Genomic DNA, 21,005 nt, shown 5'->3' on the forward strand with positions numbered 1-21,005 from the left:
AAGTACAGTATGAATTTCAATTATTATTTTTCTAGGGAACTGAAACATACCTGTAAGGATAAGGAAAAGTATCATAAGAGTCTATGGTTGGACAGAAGAGTATGCTATGAATCTCCATGTAGACAAGAAGTTTTGATTTTGAATCAGATGTGTGATTTCATGGAAACAGAGAATTCAGAATGACAGCAGTGTGGATCAGTACTTACCCTGTAGTTTATAGGCTTAAAGGGTTCCTGGGGGTGCTGAGGGTGCCCCCTTAAGAGACTTGCCCAAGGTCACGGAGCCACCATGGATCTGAGACCAGACTTGAGCTCAGGTCTTTCTGACTCCAAGGTTGGATTTTTACTCACCATGATGCCTTTGACATAAGCAAATATAAGGTATTTTAGGGGGAAAAATCATACAAAGTCATCATAATACAATATCAGGCTCTGATCTATTCATTTTTACCCAGGGAAGGGCTCTGCTTTCACTAGAGGAGTCTAAGCCTGCCTCCCCTTTCTCTGTTAGGCTGCTTTCACAGGATTAGCTGTGACTCCGTCTTCTGCTTGCTGTCCCATCCATAGATGGGATGAGGGCATGCCAGGAGTCGTGGGGGAAGCTATTCTGGAATTGTGTTTCATTGGCATCGCACTCCTCCAGAAAGTGTTTGCACTCTCTCCCAGATGCTGTCTCCTTCTCTAGCCAAAGGCTGGCACATCCATTCTGGCTATCTTACCTTGGCTTAGCTATCCACCCACTGGGGTCGACGGTGTCTTTGGGAAGGCTTAGGTCTTCCTCTCCAAAGAGTCCATAGTAATAATATACCATCTTTTGCTTACACAGATGGTCTGATAGATCCTCTTTTGTTAGAGCATGTACTTTCAGTCATTTTACTTAGAGTTGGGATGGTTGATGTTGACTATAGTTTCTAACTCAATTCATCTTGTGACCAATGGAGCACATTTGTGAGAAAAAAAGTGTTAGGAATATTATTTATGGCTGGGGGACAGAGTGAAGTTAACTGGCCTACTTGGCAACTGACCTCATGAACTTAATTTCATTAGAATACAATGCTCTACTCTTCTTGTGGTGGCAAAGAATTGGAAATTGAGGGGTGATGCCCATCAGTTGGAAAACAAGTTGTGGTATATGGTTGTAATGGAATACTATTGTGCTATAAGAAATGATGAGTGGACTGATTTCAGAAAAACTCAGACAGGCTTACATGAACACAAAGTGAAGTAAGCAGGAGAACATTGTATGCGGTAGCAGCATTATTATATGATGATCAACTATGAATGACTTAGCTATTCTCAGCAATATGAGGATCCAAACCAGTCCTAAAGGACTCATGATGAAAAATGCTATCAGCCTCTAGAGAAAGAACTGATGAAGTCTGAATGTGGATAAAAGCATACTTTTTTCATTTTCTTTATTTCTTCATGGTTTTCTTTTATTTTGGTCTTTTGTCTTTAACAACATGATTAATATGGAAATATGTTTCATATGATTGCTCATATATAACCTATATAAAATTACTTACCATCTTAGGGATGGGTGAGGTGAGGGAGGGAGGGAGAAAATTTGGAACTTAAAATTTTTAAAAATTGAAGGTTAAAAGTTGTCTTTACATGTAATTGGGAAAAATATATATATACATTTTTAAAAAGAATGCAATGCTTTACTCCCAGAGGTCCTTAGCCTGAAGTTCATAAAGCAATGTCAAGTTCAGAATGTGAATGTGTAGGGAAAAACAAAATAAAAACAAAAATATTACATCTTTATTTTCAGCTCTAACTGAAATTTGGTACTTCCTTCAATTATGAATGCAGGCAACAAAGATTATTCTGAGAAGAGGTCCATAGGCTTGACCAGATTGCGCAAGGGGTCCTTGACACATAAAGGATTAAGACCTTCCGTATCTAAACCCCTCTGAAGTTTTGCCAAGCTGGCCTGAGATCTCCAGGAAGTATCCATGGGCACCTGATGACATGCTCTGATTTATCCTATTCATAAGACTTATCACTGAGGTATTTCTCCTAGAAAAGTGAATCCCAAAGTGTTTCTAAAAATGTGGCAATCATTCTCTTAGGAGTTCAGAATTCCTCGTTCTGGGAGATGATGGCAGAAAGGTCAGGGGAAAGGAGGGAATGTTGAGGTAGTGAGGAGGGTCAGTGGTAAACTTGAGGGAAGACATAGAAGGTGGGAACATGCCCAAGGAACTGGGTTCTTGGATCAGCAAAGGAACTACAGACAGAATTCTCCTCTTCATTTTTTTATTCTGCTTATAATTATGTATATGTCTCCCCTGAAAAAAATGGAAGCTTCTTGAGGACAGGGACAGTTTCTGTTTTTTCTTTAACTTTATAATCCTAGTGCCCAACAGAGTGCTTACTTAGCACGTGTTGTTCTGTTGTTTTCAGTCCTGTCTCACTCTCTGTGGCTCCATTTGGAGTTTTCTTGGCAGAGATACTGGAGCAGTTTGCCATTTCTTTCTCCAGCTCATTTTACAAATGAGGAACTGAGGCAAACAGGATGAAGTAACTTGCCCAGGGTCACACAGCTAGTAAGTGTCTGAGGCTGGATTTGAACTCAGGGAAATGAGTCTTCCTGACTCCAGGCCCAGCACTTTATCTCTCCATTGCAACCACCTGTGCTTGGTGCATAGTAGGTGCTTAATAAATTATCATTGGCAGGTTGATTCTTTCATGTCCAGTCTTCCTCCTTCTAAGGCTGGGTTATGCCCACCCAGGAAGACAGAGCCAGATTCTGTCTCCAGAGGCTTGTCACCAGATCTCCTTCTCCTTCTCCTTCTCCTTCTCCTTCTCCTTCTCCTTCTCCTTCTCCTTCTCCTTCTCCTTCTCCTTCTCCTTCTCCTTCTCCTTCTCCTTCTCCTTCTCCTTCTCCTTCTCCTTCTCCTTCCTCTTCCTCTTCTTCTTCTTCCTCTTCCTCTTCCTCTTCTTCTTCTTCTTCTTCTTCTTCCTCTTCCTCTTCTTCTTCCTCTTCCTCTTCTCTTCTTCTTCTTCTTCTTTTTCTTCTTTTTCTTCTTCCTTTTCCTCCTCCTCCTCCTCCTTCTCCTCTTTTCTTTTGCCCAGTTTCCTCTTTCTTTTTCAAGAAGCAGAGCAGCAAAGAATAGAGAGTGCTGGCCCTACAGTCAGGAAGGACTTGGCTTGAGAGTGAACAGGCATGAGGGAAGTAGAGAACTGACAAATGGGAAGAAGGGGTGAGAATGGGGATCTGGCCTTGCCTTCTCTGAGATGGAAAGGGTTAGAGTAGCCAGTGGGGATGATGGAAGTCAGAGGTCAGAGCTAGAGGTTCTCATGTGAAGGAAGCAAGTATGTCTTAGACACTTCACCCTCCTAATGAGATATTATGTTCTTACTCTAAATACTCCACTTCCCTCAATACTTGTCTTTTTTTTTCTCCCTCTTTCCAGCTTCTCTGGAAGCTTTCCCAACCATCCAAGACTCATTATTCTCTGTTGGCCTGATAGAAATGCCTACATCCCTCAATACACACAGAGATATATTCATAAATCCATCTTTGAGTCTTCAGTACAAAGTAGATACTTAAAGGCCTTTTCATCCATTCATTCGTGTTTGGCTAGACAGCGCCCTTTTCCCAACCTTAGAGTGTGAGGGGGGCCATTTCCTGGGAGGCCGAGGTCAATCCTTCTTAATGTTTTGGATCCTAGGCTGTGACAGTTGTTTGGGTCACTTCGTACCTCAAATACCTTTAATATCTGGTGACAGGGAGACCAAGGTCCATTGAACTCATTGTGTGTATGTATGTGTGTGTATATGTATGTATGTGTATGTGTGTGTGTGTGTGTGTGTGTGTGTGTGTGTGTAAGGCAATTGTAGATATGGGGTTTCAATGTTTTCCCTGAAGTTTTAGAAGAATGGGCCATATACGAGACATAGAAATGATTCTTGTGTGTCTGGACCAAGAAATTTAAACCCCTGGGGTTGTGGATGGCTCAGGCGGCAAGAAGTCTGAGATTCTTTCTGATTTTTGCTCTTTGAAGCCTTGTGTGGTGCTCTGATCTATTTAGTTATGAAATCACATGTTAGTGTTTGCAGTAACTGTCCATGGAAAGCAGTCAGTTATCTTAGGCCATTTATGGGGCATCATTTCAGAAAACAGTAAACTCTTGTGGCAAGTGAGTAGGTATTGCCAGAAATGGAATTTATAGAGAGTAACCTCCCTCAAATGGTTCAGAGCATCTCCCCTCTCCTTCTCCTCCTCCCAGACATTCCCAGGATTTAGCTATGGCCCCTTTAGGGAAAGGTCTGTGGCCTTTTAGTGTCTCCTTTCCATGAGACTGAGAAGAAAAAAGGAGGGTCAGGGAGCTTGTGGGTCCAATAGAGAACTGCTGTCAGTGTTTGTTTGAACTCAGAGGGACCTGGAAAGGACCTTAGAAGGCATTTAGCCCCTGGCCCCTCATTTTATGAGTAAGGAAACTGGGGGGACAGAAAGACGAAGTGACTTCTGGTGAAAGCATTTAGACTAGGAGGAAAAGTGGCCAGGGTTCACTGGGTGTGGTAACCACGATGCTCCAAGATAGTTCAAGATTTAAAGAAAAAAAGTAGACATTCAGAGAAGCTTTGCAAAAAGAATCCTCTTTTTCACAATATGATTACTGTGGAAGTGTTTCGCATGACCACACATCTATATCCTGTATTGAGATGCTTGCCTTTTCAATGAGGGTGAGTAGGGAGGGAGGAAGGGAGAACATTTGGAACCCAAAGTTTTAAAAACACATGTTAAAAAAGAAAAAGGAATTATCTTTTGCTGAATCACTAGCCATGTATGCTCCTTATTAGTTAGAAATATTTGGTCACCTTTTAGAGTGAGTACCTAGATAACCCCAGGGTAGCTCTGTAAACAAATGAAAGTGCAAACTCAAATTAGGAGGGTAGGCTGGTCGCTCACAGGAGTGGAGATACAGCAGCTAGAGTTAGTGGTAGGAGGGAAGTTTCTTTTTTCCATAGATTTTTATCATTATCTTTTGCTTTTATGTTTCCTAGAGTTATATCCTGGTATTTCTCCTCCTTCCTACTCCCAGAAATGTATCTTTTATAGCAAAAGGTTTTTTTTTTGAAAAAAAAGAAAAAGAGGAAGAAGAGAATAAATTCACCAAATTGATCGATATAGAGGAACAGAAGCATTTATTAAGTACCTTCTATGTCCAAGACACTGTGCTTAGCAATTTACAAATATTGATCAAAATGATTAAAAATCATTTAATGTTACAGCAACCCTCAGAGGTAAGTGTTATTATTAGCCCCATTTTACAGTTGAGGAAAATGAGGCAGACAGGATTAATTGATGTGCCCAGGGTCACATAGCTACTGAGCATCTGAGGCTTGATTTGAACCTGGGTCTTCCTGACTCTAGGTCCAGCACTCTGCCCACTGCATCACCTAGCTTCTATTCGCATAGTGATAGTTATTGTTCATCTTGTTTTCTGATACTACTTATTTCACTGTGCATCAGTTCTCACCTTTCTGTGTTTCTCTGTGTTTTCATGTTTCTTGTTTTGTGAGTGTTGCACAGTAATTACTGCATTGTGTTTGTGTGTGACCATTCGTTTATCCATTCCCCAGTCAATGGGCATCTGCTTTGCTTCTGGTTCTCTGCTATCATAAAAGTGCTGCTGTCAGTATTTTATTGCATGGAGCTTTTCTTTTTGTCAATGATCTCCTTAGGCTATATTACTAGCAATGAAATCTCTGAGTCAAAAGGTATGGACATTGGAGCTACTTTATTTGCATAATTCCAAACTGCTTTCTAGAATACTTGTACTAATTTGCAGATTCACCAACAATGTATCAGTGTACCTGTTTTTTCACAACCCAAGAGGGAAACTTCTGAAAGTGGCTATAGAACTAGGACTTGGATGTCCCCCATGCCTGGAATATCCATTCTTTCTTTTTTTCTTCCTTCCTTTCTTTCTTTCTTTCTTTCTTTCTTTCTTTCTTTCTTTCTTTCTTTCTTTCTTTCTTTCTTTCTTTCTTTCTTTCTTTCTTTCTTTCTTTCTTTCTTTCTTTCTTTCTTTCTTTCTTTCTTTCTTTCTTTCTTCCTTCCTTCCTTCCTTCCTTTCTTCTTTCTTTCTTTCTTTCTAGACAATGGGGTTAAGTGACTTGCCCAGGGTCACACAGCTAGTAAGTGCTATGTGTCTGAGGCCGGATTTGAACTCAGGTCCTCCTGACTCCAGGGCCGGTGCTCTATCCACTTCACCACCTAGCTGCCCCTATTCTTTCTTACTTTTATTTTTCATAATCCCTCTGCTCATCTATCTCTTCCATGAAGCCATTGAATCCAGCCTTAAACTTTTACTAGCTGTATGACCCTGGGCAAGTTACATACCCTTTGTGTGCCTCAATTTCCCTATTAAAATGATGATCTCGAATTGATCTCTCAGGTTCCTTCTAGCTCTCGATCTATGATCTTCCCTTAGTCAGTCTAGTTGTTGGTGCTTTTTCCCTCCTGAATTGGTCTTGTATTCTGCTTAGCCGCCATAGGATTAAAGCTCTAGAGTGGGAAGGAGCTTCAGAACCATTTAATCTAACTCCTTCATTTTACAGGTGACGAAATGGAGTTCTACAGAGGTCCAGTGTATGTAGCCTAAGGTCATATACATTTTTTTGTTGTTATTGTTCAGTCATTCAGTCATATCTGACTCTTCGTGACCCCATAAACCACAGTGTGCCAAGCCCTTCTATCTTCCACTATCTCCTGAAGTCTGTCCAAACTCACATTCGTTGCTTCCATGACACTATCCCTCCATCTCATCCTATACAATCCCCTTCTCCTTTTGCCTTCAACCTTTCCCAACATCAGGGTCTTTTCCAATGACTCTCATCTTCTCATCACATGGCCAAAGCATTTAAGTTCAAGCTTCAGTATTTGACCTTCCAATAAATAGCCTGAATTAATTTTTTAAAATATTGACTGATTTGATCTCCTTGCTGTCCAAGGGACTCTCAAAAGTCTTTTCCAGCACCATAATTTGAAAGTGTTGATTCTGTGGCACTCGGCTTTCCTTATAGTCTAACTCTTACAGTCATACCTAGCTACTGAAAAAACCACAGCTTTGACAATACCATCCTTTGTTGGCATGGTGATGTCTCTACCTTCTAGTATGCTGTTCAGATTAGCCATAGTTTCCTTCCAAGGAGCAAGCGTCTTTTAATTTCATGGCTGCAGTCACCATCTGCAGTGATCTTTGAGCCCAAGAATATAAAATCTGACATTGCTTCTATTTCTCCTTCCTCTATTTGCCAGGAAGTGATGGGACCAGTTGCTAAGATCTTAGTTTTTTTGATGTTAAACTTCAAGCCAATTTGTATATTCTCCTCTTTCGCCCTCATCAAGAGGCTGCTTAATTCTTCTTCACCCTCTGCCATCAGAGTGGTATCATCTGCATGTCTGAGATTATAATATTTCACCCGGCTACTTTGATGCCAGCTTTTGACTCATCCAGCCTGGCATTTCACATGACATGCTCTGCATATACATAGTAATCATCAAAAGGTGGAATCTGAATCCAGATCCTTTGGTTCTAAAGCTAGTGCACTTTCTGTTGTACTGTAATGCCTCCTATATATATTGTATTCTACCAGCAGAACTTCAAATTCCTATTGGTCAGGGACTCTTTAGTTTTTGACTTTGTATCTCCAGAGCCTAGCACAGTGCTTTCCCCATTAAATTGTGAGCTCCTTGAGGGCAGGAACTGTCTTTTGCCTCTTCTTCTATCCCACAGTTCAGAACACATAATAGGTGCTTAATCCATGTTTATTGACTGACTCACTGTGAGTGCTTGCTACAGGTCATTTGAAATGAAGTGGCCAGGTAGGAAGCTGCAGAAGCAGGATTCAAATCCCGGTCTTTGTACTCCAATTTCAGGAGCTTCTTTCTGCTTTGCCACGTCATTTTCCCTCCACCTCCACCCCTCTCCCCAAACTTTGCCCCACTCCTGACTCTCCCACAACCAGCAGCTTCCATGTCCCGTAATCCAAAAAGGGTCTAGGATCTGGTGTGGCCAGTGGGTGAAACTCAGAGAAAGTATGAGGGCACCCATCTCTACCCAGATCCATTTTCAAGAAGGGAATGACCTGGAATCTGTAGAGAAAGAGACAGACTGAAGGAATGGAAGACGGGAGTAAAGTGGATGTGGGTGGAGAAGAAGAGGAAAAGAAGGGAGAGAAGCAGAGAAGAAAATGATTGGCAAACCTTAAAGCACTGTAGAAATGGGAGTTATTAATATTATACAGGATGAGAAGAGAGAATTCCCTTTCAAAGACTGGCTGAGGTGCTAGTGTGAGTATAGCTAGAGTGTGTCAATGTTTCTCCCTGGAGCAGTAAGTGAACCCTCTAAAGGTAAATAAATGTTTGGAGACAAACGTGTGTCCTGGGGTAGCTTTTCCCAAGGACCTGCCTATGAGTGTCTCTAGGATGGTGTCCCCAGGGAGCAGGTCCCAAATGGCTGAATCATTTTAAATACCCCAAGCAGATGGCCTTCTCAGCAGGGAAGGGGCCAGTGAAGGACGGGAGAACCAGATAGTACATGCTATCATGAACGCTTTCACCCTACAAGTCCGTACCAGGGTCACTATTCCACACATCTTCTACCCAAGACAGCCTCTGCCTTAAGCTCAGGTACTACAGGTTGGGGTTTGATGGAAAGAATACTTAACCTGTAGTCAGAGGATCTGTGTTTGAATCCCAACTCTGCTATTTAACTCTTTGTGTGACCTTAGGAAAGTCATTTGACACCTTTATGTCTCAGTTTCCTCTTCTGTAAAATGGAACTGTTGGACTAAATGGTCCCTAAGTACTTCTAGATCCAAAAATCTACCATCCTAGGGGACATCCCTGGCACTGCCTGTCTTAAAACCAGCACAAATCATCACCATGTGTCTTGTCCTAGAGTTGACATAATCATCACAGTGTGTGTCATGCCACTGACACGGTCATCACTAACTTGTGAGGCCTAATGTTGGCAAAGTTGGTGTTGCCCTAATGTCCTAGAGCCAGCAGAGTCCTCACCACCTTGGGTGTCCTAAATTTTGGCCAGCCATCACCACTGTGTGTGTCTGAAGAGGCAGGCGGTCCCAGGAGACAGACTCTGGAGACGTCACCGGCTTCACAGGTTCCAAAGCCTAGGATGCTGGCAGCAGATGAACTAGATCCGGAACTGGGCCAGGCCCCTTCCCAGACTGTGAACCGAGCTGAGCTCCAGACTCAGTCCTGCTCGGCTAGCTTTGTTCTGCTGCTTCTCCCCCAAGTCTGGCCAGGACCAGGGCCGGGGAGTAGAGAGGAAGTTCTGGTGAAAGACAGATGCTAGTGTGTGCAGCATTCCCGTCCTGAGCAGGGAGACAGAGAAGTCGCTGGGCAGCTGTTGGCTAGGCCAGCAGCACTGGACAAATCACAAGGAAGGGTGGGAGTGCTGCGGTGGGGGGAAAGGAGAGGTGCTCAACAGGCTTGGGATGAAGCCCCAAAGCAACAGCTGAATTTTGTGGCCAAAGCCTATCCAGGGAGCAGTATTGCTCCTCACTATATTTCAGTATCTTCTGCATCGTTATTTAAAAAAAAATACTTAGACTGATTATTTTGGGCAGAAATATGCCATGTTCTCCCACTCACAGTGCTGGGATGTGGCAACATTGACTCCAAAGGCTTCCTCTGGCCTGAGGCTGAATGTGGAGCATCCCTAGCCACCAGAATCCATTGTCCATAGCCTCAATCACTACTAAAATCAGATAGCCTCATAATCAAAGATCACCGGAGTCCGACATTATAATAATCAAATATCTCTGGAACCAAAAGACACTGAAACCAAGTGTATCTCTGGGATCTCAGTCATAGGAAACAAAGACTGCCATGATGGAGAACTGATGACCGGTGGCGTTAGAACGGCGGAAGGAAGAGCGGTCCATTAACTGACTGGAACTGGAAGGCCCGCAGCTTTCGTGAAAGGAAGGGGATGAGGGGGAGGGATGTATATTTAGAAATAAAGAGTTTCACAAATTTAGTCAAGAGAAGGAAAAAAAAATTCTTGCAGTAACCTGTTCACAGGCGCTGCCTAATTTAGCATAAAATCACACATGCTCTCTCTGGCACTAGCCTGGTGGAAGGTATTTCCTCCCCAGCCTGTGTCAAGTTTCATTCATAGGTACTGTCTAAAATTAGATCTACCACTTTCATTCAGATCCAAATTCTCTGCCTGGCGTAATATTTGGTAGAAACAGAAACGCTGTTAAAAATGCTCCATCATCCCAGGTGCCTGCTGAGTGTAGTTAGCGGCCCCAGCCTGGGCCCTGGCCCCCAGCTGGCAGCAGTGGCTCATAAACCTGGGTCTAAATTCAAAGCATCCGCTTTGGCGGGTGACCTCTAGCTCCTGGGGCCAGAGCCTGATTCTCATTCTCTGATTCTGGAGCTCCAATCAAAGGCCCTGCCCTCAAACCAAGCTTCCTGCCCTGCTCATAAAAGGGCTTTGGCCCTTCCTCTTCTTCTGGTCTAAGTTGCCTCATGACTAGAATGGTTTGGATGGGGTTTCCTTTCCTGCAGAGACTGGACAGCCAGTATGTTACAGTGGAGATTTCTTTGATGTATGGGTTGGACTAGATGGTCCTGGAGGTCGTTTCCAACTCCCAAATTCTATGATTGTGGTATGGTACCAGAGCTATGCATCACAGCTCCTTGGGACCCAATCTTCCAGAGAAGCAGCTGTACCTCCAAGGTCAGAACTCAGGAGGAGAAGGGAAGAGAAGGGAGAAGGGAAGAGAAGGGAGAAGGGAGAAGGGAGAAGGGAGATGAGAGAAGGGAGAAGGGAGAAGGGAAGGGAAAGGTGAAGGGAAAAGGGAAGGGTAAAAGGAAAAGGGAAGGGGGAAGGGGAAGGGAGAAAGGAGAAGGAGAAGGGGGGAAGGGAGAAAGGAGAAGGAGAAGGGAGAAAGGAGAAGGAGAAGGGAGAAAGGAGAAGGAGAAGGGAAAGGGGAAGGGAGAAAGGAAGGGAAGAGAGAAGGGGATCCCTTCCCGCCTGATTTGTGACCTTGGAGGTGTAGCTGCCTCTCTGGAAGATTGGGCCCCATGGAGCTGTGATGCACAGTCCTGGTACCATACATACCACAATCACAGAATCTGGGAGCTGGAAAGGACCTCGGGGCCACTTAGTCAAAGTCGTGCATCAAAAGAAGATCCACTGTGACATATGGTTGTCCAGCCTCATTTAAAGCCCTCCAGGGAGGGAGCTCACCACCTCCACTGTGTGCAGCTCTAATTGTTAGGAAGTTTTTCTTGACATCCAGCTTAAATTGGCCCCTTTGCAACTTCCTCCCACTGCTCCTTGGTTCTGCCTTTGGGGGCCAAGCGGAACAATCTAGTTCCTCTTCTCCAGGACAGCCTTGAAGACAGCTCTCATGTTTCCGGAGTCTTTTCTTCTTTAGACTAAATATCACCCGTTCTGTCCATCTGTCCTCCTGAAACACAGACTCATGGCCTTTTCCCATCCAGCTGCCCTGCTCAGGATACTCTGGACACTCTCAGCTTATAATATCCTTCTTAAACTGTGGTGATCAGAACGAGAGGCCAGATAAGGACTGATGAGGTTACAGGGGAACTCCCTCTGTTGTTAGAAACTCTTAAGGCACATGAAGGCCACCTGGGTGGCACAATGGAGAGAGCTATGGGCCTGGAGTCAGGAAGACCTGAGTTAAAATTTGGCCTCAGATACTTACTAGCTGTATGACCCTGGGCAAGTCACTTAACCCCGTGTGCCTCGGTTTCCTAAATGAGTTGGAAAAGGAAATGACAAACCACTCCAGTATCTTTGCCAAGAAAATCCCAAATGAGGTCACAAAGAGTCAGACGGGACTGCAAAACAACTGAATAAAAAGCTGGGTAAGGATCACCTTAGCTTTTGGACTTCCATATCATATTATTAGCTCATACTGATCTTAAAGTCCAGGAAAATCCCTAGATCTTTTTCAAATGATAACTGTCTGCCTATGCCTTGCCATCTTACATTTGTGAAATGGATTATTTTCTGTACCCAAGAGTAAGACTTCCCACTTATCTCAATTGAATTTTGTCTTATTAAATCCAGCCCAATGTTCAAACTTGATGAGATCCTTTTGGATCACAACTTCATCGTCTAGTGTTTTAGTGATCCCTTTCCAGGTATATTTGAAGGATGGCTGTGACCTGAGGCTTCTACTCTGGCCCTGAGGGGAAGACCTCTTGGGCAGTGGAAGACATTAATCCAAAAGGCTCTTACATTGTCTGGGTCTTTAGCATTATGATTGTGATTGTCCCAGGCAGCTTACCAAACCAAAAGAGGTAGTTTAGGACGACAATTCTCCCACCTTCACTCCCAAGGTAGGCTTTGCATGTCTTTTTGATGTCAGGCTAGTTAGTGGGTTGGAGTCAAGAGCCTTGGTTTTCAGGATACCAGATGTTTCTTTATTTCTAAATGGGTTGATTTCTCATCTATGTTGATGCCACCTTCTGTCCTCTCTGTGACATCTGGGACACCTGCAGTTTCTGCCTCTAATCTACTCTACCGTTATCAGGCCTGAGATGACAGAGGCCACTTTAGTGGAGTGGAATTCTAAGGCAAGGTGGCCTTTCCTCTTGACCAAACAATCCAGACCTAGACTACTCTAGGGAGGTTGGGCAGTTTGGGGTCCTAGGAGGCACAACTAACAATAGCTAGGTTGTATAGATGGACAGAGCCCTGGTTTTGGAGTCAGGAAGACATGAGTTCAAATCCAGCCTCAGACACTTACTAGCTGTGTGACCCTGGGCAAATCACTTCACCTCTGCCTCAGTTTTCTTATCTTTAAAATGAGGGTAAAGATGGCACCTACTTCCCAGGATCATGTGAGGATCAGATGAGATAATAATTGTAAAGCTCTGAGCACAATCCCTGGCACATAGTAAGCACTATATAAATGTTAGCTGCCATTATCATTATATTATATCTTAAAGTATACAAAGCTTCTTACATATATTGTCTCATTTGATTCTCACAGTAATCTAATAAGGAAAGTACTATGGGTATTATGTTCTCCATTTTGCAGATGAAGAAATTGAGGAACAGAGGTTAAGTGACTAGGTTGTAGTCACTCAGTGAGTAAAGGCTAAAGGTAGGATTTGCACCCAGGTCTTTCAGCCTCCAGATCCATAATATCTGCCTTTGCATTTGGTAGAGACTTAATTTTATTTGTTGAATACATGAATGAATAAGACCTAGATTTCTCAGTTCAGTGTTATATCATGTAGAGTTTGTGCTTGATGGTGTAGGTGGTAAGAAGCTATTGTTAAGTTAATGAGTAAGGGATGAAAGAAGAATCTTAGGAAAATTAGTTTGGCAGAAAGCAATGTAATTTGGAATAGAGGAGGCTGGGATAGGAAAGACCATTTGAGGCTGTGTGATTGTAGTCCAGGATGTAAAGGAGGGTACAGGAAGGAGATATGAAATGTACATGAATGAAAAAGAAAATCAGAACTTGGAATCAAAGGTGACTCTAATGGGAGCTGGGCCCATGTTAGTATGTGTGGGTACTTTTCCCTCAAGTTAGATTGGGAGTGAGAAACTGAGGGTCTCTCCCTCTCAGATTGATTCTTCTGTGAAGGCAAACTGGGCCCTCTTTTGCCTCCATTCTTACCTAGCCTTTAATTACTGAATTACTGAAAGGGTGCTGCCTCAGGCAAACTGAGCCGTGGGACCATCCGTTGCTTAAAAAGGCCAAGGTCTCCCTCTGCATCCTGGGCCATCACTGCTCCTCTTGACCTATGTCTTGCCACTGGACTCCAGTGATTCTGGAGGAGAGAGCAGGGATGATGACTTTGTACCTCTCTTCCTCGATTAAATCCAATTCACTTGTAAGTCAAGACATCACCCTCCAGATGTCATTGGTCCCCTTTGAGAATGAAGGACAAACAAAAATAACAACAGATTGAGAGTTCAGGTAAAGGAGATGTTCTCTGGGCATCTCCTTCACCTATTGATTCCCTCTCCTAAAAGAGACAAACCTATCCAGCAGCAAGGCATTTACTTTAGAAATGTCTCAATGTAATAACAAAGAATGATTTTCCTCATTTCCTCCCCTGTAGTCCTTGTGATTTTGCCTCCCTCTTCCCCCCAAATCAAAGCACTTATTAGCAGTCATTTGTCCATAATGGACTATTTCCTCAACTGTCACCATCAGCCAGCCCAGATTGAGAAAAGTAGGGATTAAGTGAACTCACTAAGTTAAACTATCTTTCCCCAGAGAAGGAGACACATTCACAGTACAGTCTAAGCTACATTGCTATCTTCTCCCATGCCCATTTTCTGAGCACCCACAGACAACTTAAGTGTGGAAAGACATCCGTGTGCCAAGGGAGCTTCACCTTGGCCAAATCTAAAATTATGTCAGCTAGATGGAATTTCTGAGGTCTCATTGTCGACATGTTGTAATGGGTCACTCAGAACCACTGCCTGTAGTATGTGGAGGTCTGCCTTGTATTGACTTTATTGTTACCCTCATCTGTGTCTTCAGATGCAAAAGAGGCCCATGACTAGTTTCCAGAACCTAACCCAACAGATTCCTGTAGCCGAATCCCCACAGATGTTTATGGAAACCAGCGTGTGATGAAATGGGTTTGGGCAATTAGCTTATTTTATTTGTTGATTTCATTGGGGTAGTGAGGGGGGAAGGTCAATAGAATGTGCTCTTCAGATTCTGTGCTCTCCTTCCTCACCTCTACCTCTTTAGGTCCCTTATTTCCTTCAAAACTGAGCAGAAGTGCTATATTCTGATGATACCTTTCCTGATTTTTGCCAGCTCCAAATGCCCCCTCTGCCAAAGCTACCTCGTATTTGTTTTGATTGTAATTTTGTATATAAGTATATATGTTATCTCCCTGGCAAGAATGTAAGCTCCCGGAGGACAGGAATTGTATTTTTATATTTGTAATCCCAGGGCACAGTGCCTGATACGTAATAGGTAGTTAATACATGCTTGTTGACTGATAACATTAATCACCCCCAAATTTCTCTCTTTCAGACTCTTAACTGGCAATTTTGGCAGCTGAGGCAAGCGCTGTGAGAGATGCCCTCAAAACAGTTTAGCAGGGGATAAGGCAATGAGAGACCTCAGTGAGAGACCTTGGACCTTGGGATATAACCCCAGAAACTCTGGAGTACAGTGAAACCCCTGCTGGAGAAGGAGGAAGGTAGAGCAGAATCAAAGAGAACTTCATCTGGGGTGCAGTTGCCAAGAGAACTGTATGGCAGATTCTTAATTTAATTAATTAGTATTGCTAACTAGATAGATGCTAAGCTCAGGCACCTCTACCCTGTTGAAAGTACGGTCAGCATCTTCTGAATTTCAAACCCCAGGGCAAAGCTCTGATTGTCCCATCCTAGTTACAGTTTTGGTTTCACTTCACAAAGATTGAGATTTGGTTTGATTCCTCTTTAATGAAAACCATTTCCTTTTTTTGTTTGTTCAGATTCTTTTTAATCCAAATTTGTGTTAAAGTGTCTACAAGAGTGGATAGAGGAATAAATCAGTGAGAATGGAAACTAGGTCTATTGAAGTCTCATTCAGTCTCTAGAAATGGTATAGGTCACTATGGACACCCTCATTGACCAGTAGGTACCACCAGTGGCTGACAAACCGAAGTTGCATTCTGTAATAGAGTATAGGCATGGCTCTTACCTTTGTGGAGCCAAGCTGTGGTCTGAAGTATTTATTTAAATAATGGAATGATAATGTCACAGTGGTTTAGAGTCAGAAGAAACCTTAGGGTGTTGACTGGGACACTGACACATTGAGTGACTTATCTAGGGTTATGCAACCAGTATGTGTCAGAGGTGAGATTTGAACATAGGTCATCCTGACTCCGAAAAGTTCTCTGTTTCCATCTCCCATCCAACTTCATTCCTCTGGCCTTCTCACCAGGTACCTTCTCCCTCTTCTCCCCTCCCCTTCCTTTCATATAATGTGTTCCCCCATTAGAGCATAAGCTTCTTGAGGGAAGGACTGTTCTGTTTTTTGCTTGTATTTTAATTCCCAGTTCTTACTACAATGCTTGGAACATAGTAAATGCTTCAGAAATATTTGTTGTTTTGCATTGCCTATGCAATCTCTCATAGGTTAAACGTAAAGAATAAGTTTAATGCTATTTAGTTTTCTAACGTCCCATTATTTCACAAGATCATATACTTGAAGCTAGAAGGAACTTTAAATACTGGTTAACCCAACCCTCTCAGTTTACAGATAAGGAACTGAGGATCAGATAGGTGGAATTTGAAGGCAGGTCTTCCTAACTAAATCTAGTACCTAGCCACTTTGCTAGCAATGATCACTACAAGGAAGTTTCCCAGGTAAATGACCAGTGTTCCAGCTGTGGTAGATGTCCAGCTCTGTGTGTTGTCTCCAAAGCAGATGTATCTTCTCGCCTCCAATTTGGTCTACGGTTGGAGTTGTGATAAGACAAGAAATCTAGAGCAAGAAGTCCACAGATGATCTGGCTAAGAGAAGTGGATATTCTGAGTGACTTGGAAAAGGAAGGAAGGATGAAGTTCGAACACTTCAATCCTTAGACACTTTCTCTAGTTTCCATCTTATTTTTGTTGTTACCATATCTTTTTCTGTGATGCTCCCATTTGGAGAAGAGATAGTACATGGTGAAAAGAAACAGCAAAGAATTTGGCTCACTCTCTTCCTACCGTTATCAGCTAACAGAGTATCCAAAAGATCAGTTACCACGGGGACCATGTACAGGGTCCTCTACTTGCTAATGGGAGAGGAATCAGTGGACATACTTGGGAGGATAAGAAAGGTCATTCCTCAGGGATGAGAGTAGGATCACTCCCAATATTAAGTAAGTGATGCCAAAGCCAGATGCAAAAGTCACAGTAAAAGGGAAAGCAAAATGAATACACATGTATAACTTATGTCAAATTGCTTACCTCTTCAATGCATGGGGTGGGGGGAGGGAGAGAATTTGGAACTCAAAATTTAAAAAAAATATTAAAATTTTTACATGTAATTGAGAAAAATAAAATATTAAATTAAAATTTTAAAAAAGGGAAAGCAAAAACAGAACAGGTCATACCCATAGCCTGATTCATGTCCAAGATCGTAGATTTAAAGATGGAAGAGATCTTAGAGATCACTGAGTCCCCTCCTTAATTTTACAGATGAGGAAACTGAGGTCTAACATAGTTAAGTGACTTGCCTAGGGTCATACAATTAGTGTCAGAGGTGGGATTTGAAATCAGGTCTTTCTGACTCCAAGTCTAGCCACGATCAATTAAAACACATTGCCTCACAAAAGAGTGTTGTTCTTAGAAGCAGAATTCATACCCACTCTTCCAAGTGCGATCATGGTGACTTGAACTCAGTACTTTAGACTGTTTGGCCAGCCCAATCATTTCACTAGATGTGGTATCACCTCTAAGCAAATGTCTTTCTATACCCACCCCAGCTCCGCTGTGCATCTGACTCTCCAGAGGCCGCCCCTCCCACCCCCTGCCTTTACCGGTCTGTCCAGGTGAACCGCCACCTCATCTGGCTGGGCTAACGTTTGTGTTGTCCCCTAGCGGAACAGGCATCTGCCTCAGCAAATCACAACTGTGAAAACTGAAGTAGGCGGAGCTCCTCCCTGCTGGGAAGGAGCGGCCTGGTCACTGGCTCCAGGCTTCCTTCAGGAAATCGAAAGGAGAACTGGACCAGACCGAGTTTCTGTACTCAAGAATGCTCAGGACAAAAGGGTTTCTTCTTCTCCTTCAGAATCATGACAAGTGAACTGATTAGTTTTTCTGTAGTTATCCCATCTCTTGCTCAGTGGGGAGAAAATGACTATTTTAAGGAAAACGTTTTATTTAAAAGGAAAGACTATTTCTTCTGTTCATAGAGCACGACAGAATTAGGAGGGACCCAAAAACTATCTCGTCTAGCCCTTACACAAAAGAATGAAGCCTGCTTGTAACAGCCCTGACAAAGGGCATCTAATCTTTACTTGATCTGTAGGGATGGGGAACTGACCCCATGAAGCATAAGGCATCCCTGGACGGCTTTAATTGTTAGCAGAGATAGCTAGGTAGCGCAGCGGATCAGTAAGACCTGAGTTCAAATGTGGCGGCAGACACTTACTAGCTGTGTGGTCCTGGGCAAGTCACTTAACCTTATTTCCCTCAGTTTCCTCACCTTTAAAAAATGAGCTGGAGAAGGAAATGGGAAACCACTCCAGTATCTTTGCCAAGAAAACCCCAAATGGGGTCACGAAGAGTTGGAAATGACTGAACAACAACAATAATCGTTGGTAGAACCAAGACAATGTTGTATACAGTAACAGCAATATTGTTTTAAGAACAACTTTGAGCCAGAAAGTCATTCTATTATAAATACCCAAATTAACTACAAAGGGCCTGTGAAGGAAGATGCTGTTTGCATCCAGAGAAAGAACTCACACACACACACACACACACACACAATTTGTACATATTGTATATACTATATATTTGTATACATTTGTACTATTACAATTGTGTATTATAATATATACAGATATATATGTGTATATATACATATATATTTGTGTCTAATGGATCTGTCTCTAAGGTGGGGGAGGGATTGGGAAGGGGAAAAAAAAAGAAAGTTACATGATGACTTTATTGTATATTTAAAAGGAATAGCAAGGTGTACATAATAGACCTGTCGTTTCAGGAGCAATCATCTTTTTTCCTATTCTACTTTGTTATGGAAATGTTTGTTTTATTCCTTAAGCTCAGAATTTAAAGAAACCGCACAATTGTTGGTGAGTATGTGTCTTCTTTGAAACCAAAATCTGACTTTTTGTGACTTTGGCCCATTGTTTCTGCCCTCCAAGTACAAATTTAATCCCTTCCCAAAGTTATAATCCATCAAATATTTGAACAATCATCATTTCTGATTCCTCTGCCCCAAATCTTTCCTTCTCCTGGTCAGACATCCCAAGGTCCTTTAAGGAACTAGGCAACATTATATAACAGAAATAGCTAGATTTGAAGTCAGAAGTTTCAGGTTCAAAGCCTGGCTCAGCTTCTTACTCTCTACATGACCTTGGGCAAATCATTTCAATTTTCTGGGTTTCATTTTCCTTATCTGTAAAATCCTCCCCTGTAAAATGGAAAAGGACAGTACTGGCCTAGATGAAAGCTAAGCTCCCTCATCTTCCACACCAGCTCTAAATCTAACTACAGGAATGTAGGCTCATGTGGAAGTTTCTAGTCCTCTGCCTTCTCTAGTTTTTGGTTTTATGGTAAGAAGGGGATGCAGAACAAACACACAAGAAAATAAAAAAAGAGTGTTGTTAAATCTCAAAGACTAAGAGCGGCTCCAAAGAAGAGATGCAGGAAAACACTCTCACCCCATTCTTTTGCAGAGTGTGTGACATATAGCATATTTTCAGATTTTTTTGATGTTTTTATCTGTTTTGCTGATATTTCTCTTTCTTTTGTTTTTGTCTTTAAAAATTTTATTTGTCTTACGGGCTATATCCATTCTTCACTCAGCTACCAAAGTGATCTTCCTAAAGTGCAGGTATGACCATGGCTCTGGGCATTTCTGTCACACTCTCCCTTCTCATCACCTCCTGGCTTCCTTCAAGTCTCAGCTAAAAGCCCACCCTCTATAGGAGGCCTTTCCTGATCTCTCCTAATTCCAGTGACTTCCCTCTGTTAATTATTTCCCATATGTCCTGTGTGTGGCTTGGTTGTACACGTTTGCATGATTTCTCCCCTGACAGACTACACGAGCTCCTTGAGAACAGAGACTATCTTTTACCTTTCCTTGTGTCCTTGGTGCCAAGAACAGGACCTGGCACATAGTAGGTGCTTAATATTTATGGACTGATTGAATGACTGGCTCTCTGGGGGAAGAAGGAGGTGTACTGGGGACATTTTTGGTGACTTTAAAAAAAACACGAAATCTAAAATGACAATAAAAACATTTAAATTTTTAAAAATTAAAATGAGAAAGTTTTTAAAAGAATTATTATGATACCATTAGTACTAATTCCCCAAGTGGGTTATTCTGTTTTATCATTTTTAAAACATTTTCTCCGATCTCTGGGTTGGAGGTCAAACTGTTGTAAACCCTAAGGGGAGGCTCAAGCTGAAGTGTTTGTTATTTTAAATATTTAAGTTACATACACATGTGCCCTAGTTATATTCCTTATTAATGTAATAACTACTTTTATGTTTCCTGAATTGTAACTGATGTGCATTCCATGGTGCATGGATGGAGTGAGGAAAAGGAATTTCATATCAGCTTAGTTAAAGTCAGATTGAGGGAGAGAGGGAAATTTGGCTTGTTTTTCCAACAAGCAGCATGAGTTTTAGTTAGTAAGCTTAATGGAGCACTTTAGAATCATATTAACTCTACTGGCCTGGTGACAACACTGAGGGAAAAGCCTTGTGCAGAGGTCTTGAAATTGGGAAAGCTTTCACGAGGGTCACTGAGGGGTCAGGGGTAGAGTAGGCAAAAGAACCCAGGCATCCTACTTGGTGATAATGGCCTACCAACTAGTCTCATGAGTTTGGGGAATAACAGTTCCTCCTTCTCATCACCCATTTTCTTCCTCCTCACTACTTCATCCCCCTTCCCACTAACCCCAGCTCACTGCTTTTAGCCCCTGGCAATTTCCTTTTCTGGTCAAAGTTGACGTCCATTTTCTTACCTTGGATGCTTATTGGACAATGAGAGAATTTGGGGTGGAAGATGGCTTTCAGCCATACGTTCAGGAGTGTGGGGGCCATCGCACACGTGCTTGTGGCTCCATTTGTCTCCAGGTTTATGGTACTGGTGAAAAAACACTTTCTCTTTGATTTGATCAAATCTCGTCTGGGACATGTTACCTATGAGATCCTGGACAAGTAACTTAACCTTCCTGGGTCTGTTTCCTCATCTGTAAAACAAGGGAGGAACGGGGTTGACTTAATGACTCTTCCAATCTTCCATCTGTGATCCTACTGGGACATT

This window comes from Phascolarctos cinereus, unplaced genomic scaffold (assembly GCF_003287225.1).
Source record: "Phascolarctos cinereus isolate Bilbo 61053 unplaced genomic scaffold, phaCin_HiC Scaffold_2;HRSCAF=192, whole genome shotgun sequence".
NCBI lineage: Eukaryota > Metazoa > Chordata > Mammalia > Diprotodontia > Phascolarctidae > Phascolarctos > Phascolarctos cinereus.